Source organism: Gymnoscopelus braueri, assembly GCF_963280865.1.
Source record: "Gymnoscopelus braueri genome assembly, chromosome: 16".
NCBI lineage: Eukaryota > Metazoa > Chordata > Actinopteri > Myctophiformes > Myctophidae > Gymnoscopelus > Gymnoscopelus braueri.
Genome location: NC_137616.1, coordinates 23398314 through 23413686, shown reverse-complemented (window position 1 = coordinate 23413686; position 15373 = coordinate 23398314). Strand labels below are relative to the sequence as shown.

The window sequence follows — 15373 nt, the reverse complement described above, 5'->3', positions numbered from 1 at the left end:
TTCTTACACAGAGTGACTGAGAAGTGAATGAAATGGATAAGATGGCCTTCTGGATTGCTCTCATTTGGAAGGGCTCACCAGTCAGAAATTATTATTTGCACAGTGTTTGGTGGACTTGGATATCAACTGCTTTGTTGATGGGTCTGAGGCTGATTTTTTTGGTTATATTTGGTTGTGCCCCAGGTGGGTTGGCCTGCTTACAAAGGTTAAAAAATAACCTTAAAAAATCCAGTGTCAGTATTGAATTCTTATCTCAGTTGGACCAATTCTATATACTTGGTTTTTATGTGGTCATTGTTAGAAAAGGGCTATAGCCAGTATTAGTGTTGCACCGATGCCACTTTGCACTGCGGGACATTTATGGACATTTCATTGCTTCTATGGATAAGCCTTGGCCCTATGTAGTTACCAGTAAACTGGACCTGAGTTGACTCTGTACTTGGACCGCTTTTTCCCCATCTACAGCGGTTGTTGTCCAAGTGGTTCACTTAACCACTTAGACCCTACAGCGACTCTATTCTGGGCATATCATAAAAGGTGAACATTCTGCGAAAGTTACAGATCTACAAGCTCACAACACATTGCATTGTAATGTATTGTGAGACTGTAGAGCAGTTATTTTCTGCAGAGATTTGTTGTAGAGGGAAACAATTAGTTTAAGTATAGGGTTTAACTGGTTAAAGTTATTTATAATAAAAATTACATTTCTTAAATGTAATGTTACTGAATGTTGTTTTGGTTACCTCTACATAAGGGAAGTGGTTTGTTCATCCACTAGACCAAAAGGGAAAATCTGCTGGTTTTAATGCACTTTGATGTCATGACACTAACTAAAGCCCAGTTTAACAGCTAGCATAGAAAAAAGAAATGTTCATTTATATCCAGTGTTTTACACATCAACCTTTTCACAGGGTAGTAGTGGTGCATGAAATATGCAATATTGAAAAACGTTGTTCATCATTGCTAAGGCATCTCCCACGCTATTCACTAAAGACAGGTATCGCTTCATGTGAACATGACTTTTTGTGTCCATTAGCTGTTAAGTGTTTGTGACTGTGAATGCTCCTAAAGTATTATTTCCTGTGAATCCAAAACTGCCCTATTCAGTATATCACTGAGGAACTATTTATTGTGTTGTCATTGCTATCACATTTAAAGCTAAATAAATGCTAATATACATATACATCAATGCCTTTTGTTCTTTGGTGACTCCTGTTGAATTACATCTGATGTAAACCGGCTTCCTTTGGTTAAAAACCCATTAAGACCTTAGGCCGATTCTACAAGGATATTAGCCAGAAAGCATCATTAATTCCCACTCAAACATCCCACTTAAATTGAACAAGAGCAAACACCTTCAGAATAAATATAGTTTGCTATAGTTACTCAGAAAAGGTAGTTCAAACTACACAAAAAACAAATGCATCGTTATAATAGTCACTTTATTTTTTAGTACTGTAATTTAAAGTGAATAGAATTTTCATGAAGTTGGACTATCATTTGGTGGTTGCAGACTCCTTTGAACACCCCAGAGACCCCTGGTGTTTCAGTACAGCGTAGACCCAGAACTTTAACCACCGGAGAGTTATACAGTCAAATGAGTCAATAGTTTGAATTTAAAGTAGCAAATAAGACATTTTATTTTTATAGCCAAAAGTAGGTCCTGCGTAGTGAACTCCTGTTGACCTTGACCACAAATCCAAATGACATTTTAAAGTAAAGTCATTCTAAAATAGAATCGGAGCAAAACTAAACTTTCGTTGAATTACCAGTAACCTGCTACAATGGAGCTACCTGTTGTAAAACTACTCCAACTCCAATATGATTTCAGCAATGGACAATCTCTTAATGTGCCCATCTGAGTCTTGCTGGGGGTTGAGGAACACTTTGTTTGGAGCTCTGGGAGCTCTGAGCTGCTGAAATGCATCACCACATGTGTTTGTCAGTAAATGTCGTTTCTTGACTGCTGTGCCATGGTTGGTTGAAATTCCTAACTTGCAGAGCCTTTGATACACAGTCTTTTTTGCACCACCACACTGTAGAATACTGTTAACGTAATATGCAAAAGCAGATGGGAGTTTGTCATTTCTTCCTCTCAAGAGTACAGATGCAGCAGCACAGGTTTTAAGTGAAGACTGGTTTGTGATGGTGGACAACAGTGAGAACAGAAATGGAGCCAGACGCTGGAGATCTGACTGCATCTCTGCAAATGAGAAGGATTTCAAGTCGTCGGGAGAACAACGAAAGAGCATGAACTCTTGTTTAGGATGGCAAAGTCTCCTGCATTCATTGTCGAGGAGAATGAGCACAGATTCTTGGATTTTTTCCAGCAGTAGGTCATGTTTCATGATGAGGTTAGCAGCAGTTGACCATTTTTCCTTTGCAACATTTTCCACAATCCCTGCTGCAGATGTGGGACATTTCACTGTGGCTGGTTTAGCTGAAGGATATTGAATCATTACCTGAAAGATTAAACAGAGTGCATTACTATTACTATTTACAATATTGTTGACTGAATAATATTAGGTTTATTATAGGCTACAGCTTCGGTTATCAATAAACAGGTGATGATAATAGGCTTTTGAGCTTTACATTTCCAATCTTTAATCGTAAAAAGACAATTCATATGAAATATGTGTACGTGGTTGCATGCACGTGTGTACATATAACACAAAGTGGTATGCAGAGCATTGCAGACCAAAGAGAATGTGGAATGGCCAAGTCAAACTTAATCAATTGTAAATTTAAACAGGAAAAGAGCAGCAAAATGCTTGATCTAAGTGAAACCCTTCTCTCTCATTGTAAAACACCTAATCTGCCAGAATTATTTCAATTTTTTGCTGTAGACTGCCAGAGATTTTTCATTGAAAAAAAAAGTACTCAGGAGCCGAGATACAGAATTTTTAAGTTTTAAGTTAACAAGGAAGTGGATAGGAGTTTAAATCTTCGATAAATCATATCTCCTTGGTCTTTGGGTCAAAAAACAAGAAAAAAAAGAAAGAAAAAAAAAGAAAAGAACACAGATCTGCGTATTTGGCAGCCAGGCGAGAAATTAATTAGAACGCAGATATGCATCTTTGGCAGCCAATGTGTTGTTAACATGCTTGACTGAGAGAATGTTGGTGCTGTTCAGTGGTGCAAAGTAACTAAGTACATGTACTAAAGTACTGTACTTAAAGGGGTACTTCACTTTCCGCCGGGGGACACATTTAAAAAAAATATTAAAAATAAATGAAAAAAGTTATGGAAAATTCATGGCCCCCTCACACATTAGTAGGACACTGCGTGTCGTGAGGGGGCCATGAATATTCCATAACTTTTTTCATTTATTTTTAATATTTTTTTTAAATGTGTCCCCGGCCCGAAAGTGAAGTATCCCTTTAAGTAGGGGAATCTTTACTTTACTGGAGTATTTCCATTTTTCTATACTTTTACTCCACTACATCTCAAAGACAAATATTGTACTTTTAATCCACTGCAATAATTTGAAAACTTTAGTTATTAGTTACTTTGTAGATTTTGATTGTTATTACAAAACATACATTAGCCATTTCAGCCCTATGTAAACTTTGGCTATTTGAGAATAGCCGATCTACAAGCTCACAACGCGTCGCCTATTTTCAAAAACCTTCACACATTTTAGAAGGGACATTCTGTAAAACTACTTTTACTTTTGGTACTTTAAGTACATTTTGATGCCAATACTTTTGTACTTTCCCTCAAGTAAATTTTGAATTCCGGACTCTTACTTGTAACAGAATATTTCTACATCGCAGTAATGATACTTTTACTTAAGTAAACAATTTGAGTACTTTTTCCACCACTGGTGCTGTTGTTCTGTTTCATTCCCTCCTGACTGCCAGTAGGCAGTTACAGTAGTGAATAATGCCTCTCGCGCTCCGCGCAGGTCGAGTATTTATATAAACAAAGTCATGTGACGCGTAGGCTACCTGTGCGTCCGCCGTCCCGGCTACATAAGCACATGATAGCCTGCGCGCGGCCTCTTTGAACTTCTCGCTACCTGGCGTGCATCGCGGGTAAGTATTGCTCTGGAGAATCCGTGCATCGGTTCTTTGTTTTGCAGGTCCAAAGAGAGAAAGACACTACGTGTTGTTTGGTGAGTTGACATCCTGCCTGTGACAGTTGTCGAGAGCGCAATTTATTGCCCTCTTAAGGCTGTGGTTGTCAAACTATCTCCTCCTCTCTTTTCTTTATCTATCGGGAGGATTTTCGAGCGTGGCTCACTCACCAGCTACACACACACTGTCTTACACAGAGTGTTGTGAGGGTGATTCCTCCACACTGGGTGTCGGTCGCGTGCTGTGCACTCGCCTGATTTACCTGGCTATAATAGCTTGTTTGATTAATTAAAGGTTAAATTAATTAAAAAGTTAAATTAATTAAAAGAAAAAAATTGATTGAAAATAATAATAATAATCAATTAATTAAAAGTTACTGGAAGTTCCTGACGCATACTGTGGCTGCACAGTTCTCGCTAGGATTGCCTAGTTAAACACCTGATTGACATTTAAGCTGTTCTAAACTGTTGAAGGTGAGTATCAAATCTGCTGGACGTTCTGGTTAGTGTTCAGATTTCCTAGCCTGATAAGCTAACAGCAAGCTAGCCTGTCTGATTAGCTACACTTTGTGGTTGTTGCTGGAGGTTACTAACGTTCTGTAATTGTACAGCTCTCGCTGGTATTGCCTGGCTACACAACCGACTTGATAGGGTGTGTTCGTACTGCAAGGTTCACCTTCAGGTCGAGGACGGCCATGAATTGTGTCCATTATGCTTGGGTATCGGTCATCTTAAGGAAACTCTGACTGACCAGGCATGCATGAATTGTAGCATCCTGCCACTCTCTGTGAGACAGGCCAGGCTGCGTGAGGTGGAGAACCTCCTGTACAAGGGGGGAGACCTTCCACCCTCTGGGGTCCCTTCCGGTGGGAAGTCGAAGCGCAAACGCGGGTCTTGCGGTGAGCGCGGTGACCCTGCCCCGAGGAAGTCGGCGGCAACTGGCACAGCTCCATATCGCCATGAAATGGACGATTTGCGAGCTGAAATAGAACGCCTTAAGGCAATGATGCAGCCACTGCCTCGCCTGGCTCCAGCACCTCCCCCACACCAGGCGGCCTGGGAATCGGAGGAAGACAATGCTGACGTCCTGTCAACTAGAGCTTCAGACTCTGAGTTCCATGACGGGGGTTATAGCCCAAGGTACGACCCTTCCCCCGAACGGGGGTCTCAGGGTAATCCCCAGCCTGGGAGTGTGCAGGCTGAGGATGGCTCAGAGACTTCCCGCAGGAGCTCGGGAAGCACTGAGCTAGGAGATGAGCCCTGCACGTTGCGTGCAACGCTGCGTGCTGCCCTGGCTAAGGTCGGTTTGGATGAGCCACCGGCCGCTCAGGTTGTGAGTAACCCGTTCTTCCGACGGGTTGCTGCGGCTCCACCCTTTGCTGTCCCACCCTCGCCTCACTACTTAAGTCAGCTGAAGCAGTGTTGGGCTGATCCAGGCGCACCTGCCCACCGAGGCAAGGATGCAAGAGCCCTGGCCTCCATGAGTGAGGCAGAAAAACATGGACTGGTTCACATACCTCCTGTGGACCAGTGCATTGCGGCGCTGGTTCTCCCTCCGGATGAGGCTCTGAAGAACACAGCCCGCTGTCCCAGCTCGCAGTGCCGGGTCACTGATGGCCTTCTGTCAAAGGCATATGATTCCGCTGCCTGCATGGGGAACTCTCTCTCTGTGCTCCTCCTCGCCCAGTCCAAGATCTTAGAGAGCGGGCAACCAGGGAGTGAGTTGGGCGACATTAACGATGTGGCTCTTGAGACCTTCGGCTTAATGTCAAGTGAACTTGGCCGTTTGATGTCCACCCTGGTCGTGACACGACGTCAGGTGTGGCTTGCTCAGGCGCCTATGTCTGACGAATGCAGAAAGGCGCTACGGAAGCTCCCTGTTGTGCCGGGCCAGTTGTTTGGGCCAGAGGCAGACAAAGCACTAGAACGTAGGCAGCAGTCACGACAGGCTTCAGAAGCCTGGGGTCAACGGGGTAGAGGCATGATGGCCCCCCCCGTTCGACCCTCTAAGCCACGTGGCGCGCGGGACCCGCGACGCTCGGGCTACCTGAGTCCTCAGCCGCAGCCCTGGCAACGGGACCAGGCGGCTGCAGGCAGATGGCAACATCAGTCCAGAGGTAGTGACAACAGATGCCTCGCTTCAAGGTTGGGGCGCGGTATGGCAGAAGAGGTCAGTCCAGGGGGTATGGTGCTCTCGGTGGAGAAGACGCCATATCAATGTGCTAGAACTCCGGACTGTTTCCTTGGCGCTGAAGCACTTCTTACCCTTTCTCAGGGGGAAGCATGTGCTCATTCGGACAGACAGCACCTCAGTGGTGTTTCATGTCAACCATCTAGGAGGGACCAGGTCTCTGGAGTCCCTGAGGGAAGCCCAGCGACTGTGGACATGGGCTTATCCTCTATTTTCCTCGATGAGGGCAATGCACCTGCCAGGCAGAGTAAACTCTGTGGCAGATTATCTGTCTCGTCAGAGACTGCCCTCTGGGGAGTGGAGATTGCACCCCCAGGTGGTACAGTTGATTTGGGATTGGTACGGGGTAGCCCGTGTAGATCTGTTTGCCTCAAGGGGCACAACTCATTGTCCTCTGTGGTTCAGCCTGGCAGAGACCAGTGCCCCGCTTGGGATGGACGCTCTTGCCAACATCTGGCCGAGAGCGCCCCTGTATGCGTTTCCTCCGATCCCCCTGTTGTTGCCTGTGCTTCACAGGGTGAGATTGTCAAATCACAGAGTTCTCATGGTGGCCCCCAAGTGGCCCTCGAGATTATGGTATTCAACGCTCCTCAGTCTATTGGACGGGGATCCTTGGCAGCTTCCAGTGAGGATGGACCTCCTGTCCCAGCTGGACGGGAAGGTATGGCATCCATCACCGAGCCTCCTTCAGCTTTGGGTATGGCCATTGAGAGGGATCAGTCACTCTTGAGTGTGCTTGACCCCTCAATATGTGAGACTTTGCGGAATGCAAGAGCCCCTTCCACAAGGTTGGTGTACTCTAATTGCTGGGCTGCGTTCTCATCATGGTGCAGCGACAGGGGTCTAGACCCAGTCTCTTGCCCTGTACAACATGTATTACATTATTTACAGTGTCTACTTGATGCCGGCCGTGCGGCCTCCACGTTGAGGGTACACACGGCCGCTATATCCTTTAATCATAGCCATATTGATGGCAGGTCAGTTGGTGCGCATTACTGGGTGACACAGTTTCTGCGTGGTGCCAAGAGGTTACGCCCCCCTAGGGTGGGGCGTGCTGCAACTTGGGACCTACCTCTGGTCCTGCAGGCATTGAGCCGGGCGCCCTTTGAGCCTATGGCGGGGTCGTCCTTGAGCTCTTTATCCATTAAGACTGCGTTTCTGTTAGCAGTCACGACAGCCAAGCGTGTGAGTGAGCTCCACGCACTTTCTATTAGTCCAGTATGCCTTCATTGGAAGGCGAACGACTCTGGGGTTACACTTTGGCCGAATGTCTCATTCCTACCTAAGGTATTGCCCCCCAATCATACTAATCAGGCCATAGAGTTGGCGGCATTCCATCCTCCCCCGTTTACATCCGAGGTGGAGGAAAGGGCCCACTTACTGTGTCCAGTCCGTGCGTTGCGACTGTATATTCAGGCAACGCAGAGTATTAGACGCTCAGAGCAGCTATTTGTCTGCTACGGCGGAAAGAATAGGGGATGTGCACTGTCTAAACAGCGGCTATCCCACTGGGTAGTTGACACAATTAAAAAGGCTTATGAAGTAGCCGGTAAACCTGCCCCTTCAAATGTCATCTGCCATTCTACCAGGGGCGTAGCCACGTCCTGGGCGGCGATGAAGGGGGTGTCACTGACGGACGTCTGTGCGGCGGCATCTTGGACAGCGCCTTGCACATTCTCGAGGTTCTATCGCCTTGACGTGGCCTCTGGATCCTCACTGGCGTCAGCTATCCTGCCACTGGCTGCTACGGCAGACTAGGAGGTGGGTGCAATTCCTCGTGACACTTGTGGTATAAGTCATCCACTACTGTAACTGCCTACTGGCAGTCAGGAGGGAATGAAACAGAACGGAAGTTACGAATGTAACTATGGTTCTGTGAATTCCTGGATGACTGCCAGTAATACTGGTCACTCGGAATCTTTCAGGGCGAGAAGATTCTTAGAGGCCGCGCGCAGGCTATCATGTGCTTATGTAGCCGGGACGGCGGACGCACAGGTAGCCTACGCGTCACATGACTTTGTTTATATAAATACTCGACCTGCGCGGAGCGCGAGAGGCATTATTCACTACTGTAACTGCCTACTGGCAGTCATCCAGGAATTCACAGAACCATAGTTACATTCGTAACTTCCGTTATGTGGTTTTGATTTAGCCACAGAATTGCAGTGATGGAAAGTAACTAAGTATATTTACTTTTACCTGGAGTATTTCCAATACTTTTACTTCTACCACTACATCTCAGAGGCAAATATTATATTTTTACTCCACTACAATTATTTGAAAACTTCAGTTACTAGTTACTTTGTAGGTTTTGAGTATTATCAATAACATACATTAACCACTTCAGCCCTATATATATATATTCTGGCTACTTGAAAATAGCAGATCTGAGCTTGAAGATCTGCACATTTCAAAAGTGTTTTATACGTTTTGAAAACTTGAAATGGGACATTCTGCATAATGAGTACTTTTACTTTTGTACTCTACATATATTTTGATGCCAATGCATTAGTACTTTTACTCAAGTAAATGCTTAATTCCGGACGTTTACTTGTAACAGAGTATTTCTACATAGTAGTATTGATACTTTTGCTTAAAAACATTTGAGTACTTTTTCCACCACTGCAGAATTGCCTCCGATACTGACGAATAAGGTAATAAATAGCATTACGTTAGCACATTGATCCAATCCAATCCAATCCACTTTATTTGTATAGCACATATCACAACCAGGGTTAAGGGTTTACAAAGTGCTGTACAGAAAATCATGCAAAATACAAGCTAAAATATGCTAAAAACACAGAAAACACCATCAAACACACAGAAAACAAATAAGACAACTGTGTGACAAATGTGAACTTCTTACCTCTACCACACTTTGTCTTTCCCCAGGGGTTTTCAGTAGCGGTGTTGGGGGATGGAGCCGTAGTCTTTTCACTGGCCGTGGTGTTTGAGAAGGCGATTCTCTGCTCTGTTTCTCTTTTTGTGGTGGTGTTAGTGTTGTGCTGTCCCCTGACCTCTTTAATTGTTATTGTGACACGCCACCCTGTGGTTGCTTTATGTTATGTCAACCCCTCTTAAATGGTACATTCCAGTTTCGCCACCCTGTGGTTACTTTGTGTTAATTATTTCCTTGACATGGTACAGTCCAAAGCAAGTATTTCATTCCTACATGGTCTTTTGAGAAGCATGCATGCAGCAGTGTGTTCTCCACAGCTCTCCAACCTTTGTGTGTCTTGGAGTAGATATGTCTGTAAGTAAATTCGAATATTATGTGTATGTGTATTTCAGTTGCAAATAATAACAGTATATTTGTTTGTGATTTGAATGCTTTTCTGAAACCCATGTCTTTGTTTATTTTTATGTTTTACAGTCTTACAAAATCAATGTGAACCCAATGCAAAACTACAGTAAAGACTCTTCTAAAGAAATTGCCTTGGGAGTTTGTACGCTATCTGTCTAGCCTTTGCACAGACACGCAAGTGTGAGGACAGAATAGTAAGAAGACATCCACTCAACGATCAAACAAATGGGAGCTGTCTACAGATTGACACTCTGCATGCTCAATTAACCAGAAGATACCAAGCTGCAATCAATCTAGTAGCCAGTATGGAGAAGACTGCAGAGAATATGGAGGAGAGTTTTGTGACCAGGTCACAAGCTTCTGGCTCCAAAGATTCAAAGCACTCCAGCAAGGCCTCAGCGCACTCCAGCAAGGCTTCAGTGCATTCCAGCAAGGCTTCAGTGCATTCCAGCAAGGCTTCAGTGCATTCCAGCAAGGTTTCAGCGCACTCCAGCAAGACTTCAGGGCGCTCCATCAGATCAGCAGCCAGTGCTGCAGCCACCAAAGCCAGAGCAAAGGCAGAGGCAGCACGGGCAGAGGTCTCCTACGCAGAACGGGAGGCAAACATGATGAGAGAGAAAGCAGATCTTGAAGCTGAGGCAACTCGTAGGAGAGCAGAGGTGGAAGCTGAAAAGGCACGACGCATAGCAGAGGTAGAAGCCAACCTACATGTCTTGCATATACAGAGAGCAGCAGTTGCAGCTTCAGCAGAGGCAGAGGTCTACGAGGCTGCAGTTGAACTGGAAGGCGAGCCCAATAGAGACTTAACAGAATTGGCCACTCAAGATCCATTGCAAAGAACCAGTGAGTATGTACAGAACCACGTAGTGGCCCAAGACATGACACAATATGATCAAAATCAGTCTATAGCACTTGATGCTCAGCAAGCAGTACCAGACTCTATGCCCCTACGTTCCACCCCAGTTTCACAGTATGCCCCTCGCTCTCATAACACAAACATTCTCCCCTCTCATGTCAACACAAACAATGCCCCTAGGCCTAGAGTGTACATAAAAGAGGAAGGAGCATATTCAGTGCCAGAAAGTGCTCAAAAGCACAGAGCACAAAACTACTCTTTCAGAGACTCTCATTTCAATCCTCCAGAGACAGATGACCTAGCAAAACACATGATACGTAGAGAGGTCGTTAGTTCTGGGTTACTGACATTTGATGATTGTCCTGAGAATTACTGGGCGTGGAAGTTCTCCTTCCAAAGTGTTATGAGAGACCTCAATTTAACAGACAGAGAGGAGCTAGATCTGCTCACAAAATGGCTCGGCCCAGAGTCATCTCAGTTGGCCAAAAGACTCAGGTCAGTGCATATTAACAATCCAAGCGCTGGGGTCAAGATGATTTGGAAGAGATTAGAGGAAAGTTATGGGTGCTCAGAGGTGATAGAGAATGCCCTGCTGAAAAAACTAGATGACTTCCCTAGACTCTCAGACAGGGACAACATAAAGTTAAGAGAACTTGGCGACATCCTATTGGAAATTGACGCAGCTATGTCAGGTGGTTACTTGACAGGGTTATCATATCTTAACACACCCCGTGGAATAAATCCAATCATGGACAAGCTTTCATTTCGGTTGCAAGATAGATGGATCTCCTGTGGCTTTAAGTATAAGGAGGACCACAGAGTCTCCTATCCACCATTTAGCTTCTTTACCAAATTCATTGTCGACCAAGCAAGGATTAGGAATGATCCTAGCTTTGTGTTCTCTACAACTAGTCACCAGAGCCCTACAAAAACAGACAAGCCAGGATTAAGGAATGTATCCAAAACATCTGTGTCAGCTAAAAAGACTGAAGTCTCAGCTACAACAGCAGACTCTCAGACCAAAGGCCCTGAAAAGAAAACTGAGGAACCAGACACTCAGTGTCCAATCCACAACAAGCCACATCCACTGTCCAAGTGCCGGGACTTCAGACGTAAGCACATAGACGAGCGTAAGGCTTATATGAAAGAAAAGCGGATTTGCTTTAAATGTTGTGCTTCCACTAAGCACATTGCAAAAGACTGTAATGTCAATCTCAAATGCAAAGAATGCAACAGTGATAGACACACCTCAGCGCTGCATCCTGGTCCAGCTCCCTGGATAGCAGAGGCACTTACAACTGTGAGAGATCAAGGCGGGGAGTCAGAGGAGACTGCCTCGTCTGCTGTGGTCACATCAAAGTGCACAGAGATATGTGGAGTAGCGTCAAAACCTAGATCATGCTCCAAAATCTGTTTAGTGTCTGTTTTTCCCTCCGGTCACCCTGACAAAGCAAGGAAAATGTATGCTGTGTTGGATGACCAAAGTAATCGGTCATTAGTGAAATCTGAATTCTTTGATCTTTTTGGCATTAGCGGTGACTCAGCCCCTTACACTCTGAGAACATGCTCAGGCATTATGGAGACAACAGGGAGGAGAGTATCCAATTTCACTGTCCAGTCCATTGATGGGAAAACACAGGTAAAACTTCCCACTCTAATTGAATGCGACATGATGCCGGAAGACAGATCAGAAATTCCAACACCTGACATTGCCCAATATTTCCCCCATCTGAAAAAAGTAGCAAACCAGATCCCAGCACTAGACCCAAGAGCCCAAATCATCCTTCTCTTAGGTAGAGATATTTTAAGTGTACACAAGGTACGTGAGCAGTTTAATGGGCCCCACAACACGCCTTATGCACAACGGCTAGATTTGGGTTGGGTTATAGTGGGAGAAGTATGCTTGGGAGGAGCTCACAAGCCATCAGATGTGAGCATCTTCAAAACAAATGTGCTACACAACGGACGCACATCTCTGCTCAGTCCTTGCAGGAACAGGATTCAAGTGAAGGAGAGATTCACTCCTGACACACAACAGCCGCACAAAACGCCTCAGTGCTGTCTAGAGACTGTAACCCCTAGCACAGACAGCTTGGGAGATGGTGTGTTTGTTAGGACTCCAGATGACGACAAACCTGCTCTGTCCGTGGAGGATAGCATGTTCCTGGACATAATGGACAGAGAAGTGTACATGGATGATGCGAACCACTGGGTGGCACCATTGCCATTTCGCTCACCTCGTCGTCAGTTACCGAACAACAGAAAGCAGGCATTAAAACGTCTCTCCACTCTGCAACGTTCACTAGAAAGAAAACCTGACACGAGAGAACATTTTGTCAGTTTCATGCAAAAAATGTTTGAGAATGACCAAGCAGAACCAGCTCCACCATTGAAACCAGGTGAAGAGTGCTGGTATCTGCCCATTTTCGGTGTCTATCACCCACAGAAACCAGGGCAGATTAGAGTAGTATTTGACTCAAGCGCTCAGTATGAAGGCATCTCCCTGAATGACACACTCCTCAGTGGACCCGATTTAAACAATACACTCCTAGGTGTCCTTATACGTTTCCGCAAAGAGCAGGTTGCAGTCACTGCTGATGTTCAGCAAATGTTTTATTGCTTCGTAGTAAGGGAAGACCACCGAAACTATTTAAGATTCCTGTGGTACAAAGATAATGACATCACCAAGGAAATAGTGGAGTACAGAATGAAAGTGCATGTGTTTGGTAACAGTCCCTCCCCAGCTGTAGCCACCTATGGACTTAGACGTGCAGCTGAGCAGGGTGAGGCTGAACATGGAGCAGACGCAAAACAGTATGTCACAAGAAACTTTTACGTGGATGATGGACTTGCTTCTGTTCCTACAGAAGCGGAAGCAATCAGCCTCTTGCAGAGGACTAAAGAGATGTTAGCAGCCAGCAATCTCAAGCTACACAAATTCGCATCCAACAGTAGCTCAGTCATGGAAGCATTCCCCAAAGATGACAGAGCGAAAGATCTAAAGGACCTGGAGATAGGCGTGGACCCTCTGCCCCTGCAGCGGAGTCTTGGGGTGAGTTGGAACTTACAAACCGATAGTTTCACGTTTAAAGTGTCCCGAGATGTAAAGCCATTTACACGCAGAGGCATCTTATCCACAGTAAATAGTATTTACGACCCCCTAGGATTTGTATCCCCCATAACTGTGCAGGGTAAGGCCTTAGTCAGAGAGCTGTCCTCAGAACAGTTAGACTGGGATACTCCACTCCCAGTAGATAGAAAAGCTCAGTGGAAGGCATGGACCGACCAGCTGATTGATCTTGAGCAACTCAATATCCCCAGACCCTATGTGCCAGTCTCACTCTCATCTACTCAGCACAGAGAGGTATGCATATGTTCTGATGCCTCTACTACAGCAATATCAGCTGTAGCCTATCTTAGGGTTATAGACAGTGATGGCCACTGTCATGTAGGCTTCATCATGGGCAAATCAAAACTAGCTCCACGCCCTGCCCACACAGTGCCACGCTTAGAGCTGTGTGCAGCAGTCTTAGCAGTCGAGCTGGCAGAGATGATTACTGAGGAGATGGACATTGATCTTCATGCAGTTAGGTACTACACTGACAGCAAAATTGTGCTTGGCTACATTCACAATGCCTCTCGTAGATTCTATGTATATGTTTCAAATAGAGTGACACGAATTCGAAAATCTACTCACCCTAACCAGTGGCATTATATAGCTACAAGTCAAAATCCAGCAGACCACGGTACGAGACCAGTCCCAGCAGCTCTTCTACAGCAGACTAACTGGTTCTCAGGCCCGGCATTCCTGTACCAGACTGATGCAGAGGAAAACATAGAGACAGAATCCTTCAACCTCATTGGCCCAGATTGTGATGACGAGATCAGGCCTGAAGTGACAGCCCTTGGTACTAAGGTCACTGAACAGCAGCTGGGGTCACACAGATTTAACAGGTTCTCCACCTGGAAGTCACTAGTGAGAGGTATGGCTACTCTCACCCACATTGCCAAATCATTCTCCAGCAACACACACACAGACTCTTGTAAAGGCTGGCATCACAGTAAGAAGCTGTGCAGTTCCTCAGAATTCTCTCAAGCTGAGAGGTTCATAATCAGGTGTGTGCAGCAAGAATCTTTTAAAGATGAACTCATATCTATGTCAAAGAGAACAGAAATCTCAAAACAAAGCCCTATCAAGAATCTGAACCCTATTATTGATGAAAAAGGCCTGATTAGAGTAGGTGGCCGCTTGTCAAATGCAGACCTGACAAAAGAAGAGTCACATCCCCTGATCATTCCAGCCAATCATCACATAGCCACTCTCTTAGTTAGACACTATCATGAGAAGGTGGCTCATCAAGGGCGTCACTTTACTGAGGGCGCTTTGCGCACAGCTGGGCTATGGATTGTAGGGTGCAAAAGGCTTCTTTGCAGCATCCTGCACAGATGTGTTACTTGTAGAAAGCTGAGAGGGAGGTTAGCGGAACAAAAAATGTCAGACCTCCCTGCAGACAGACTAACAGTGAGTCCCCCATTCACTAATGTAGGCCTAGATGTCTTTGGGCCATGGAACATCATTTCACGCCGGACAAGAGGAAACAGTGCAGAGAGCAAAAGGTGGGCTGTGATATTTACCTGCTTGAGCACTAGAGCAGTTCATCTAGAGGTCCTTGAATCCATGTCAACCTCAAGCTTTATTAACGCACTAAGGAGGTTCCTGTCCATCCGTGGGCCTGTCAGGCTGCTCCGGTCTGACAGAGGAACAAATTTCATAGGAGCCTGCAGAGAACTGAAAATCAACTCAGATGATCCAGAAATACAGAACTATTTGCTGGACCAGGGCTGTAAATGGATTTTCAATGCACCTCATTCATCCCACATGGGAGGAGCGTGGGAGAGACTAATTGGAGTAGCGAGACGCATTCTTGATGCAATGCTGCTCAA

At 45.4% G+C, this 15373-nt stretch overlaps 1 long non-coding RNA gene across 1 annotated transcript; it reads right to left on the bottom strand.

Moving 5' to 3' along the window:
* Positions 1 to 1425: 1425 nt before the first annotated feature.
* LOC308103630 lies at positions 1426 to 9268 on the bottom strand. The gene is made up of 2 exons (XR_013934759.1): positions 9136 to 9268; positions 1426 to 2462 (listed from the first exon to the last, which is right to left on the bottom strand). It is a non-coding gene; the product is annotated as an uncharacterized lncRNA (long non-coding RNA).
* Between the last annotated feature and the right edge of the window lie 6105 nt (positions 9269 to 15373).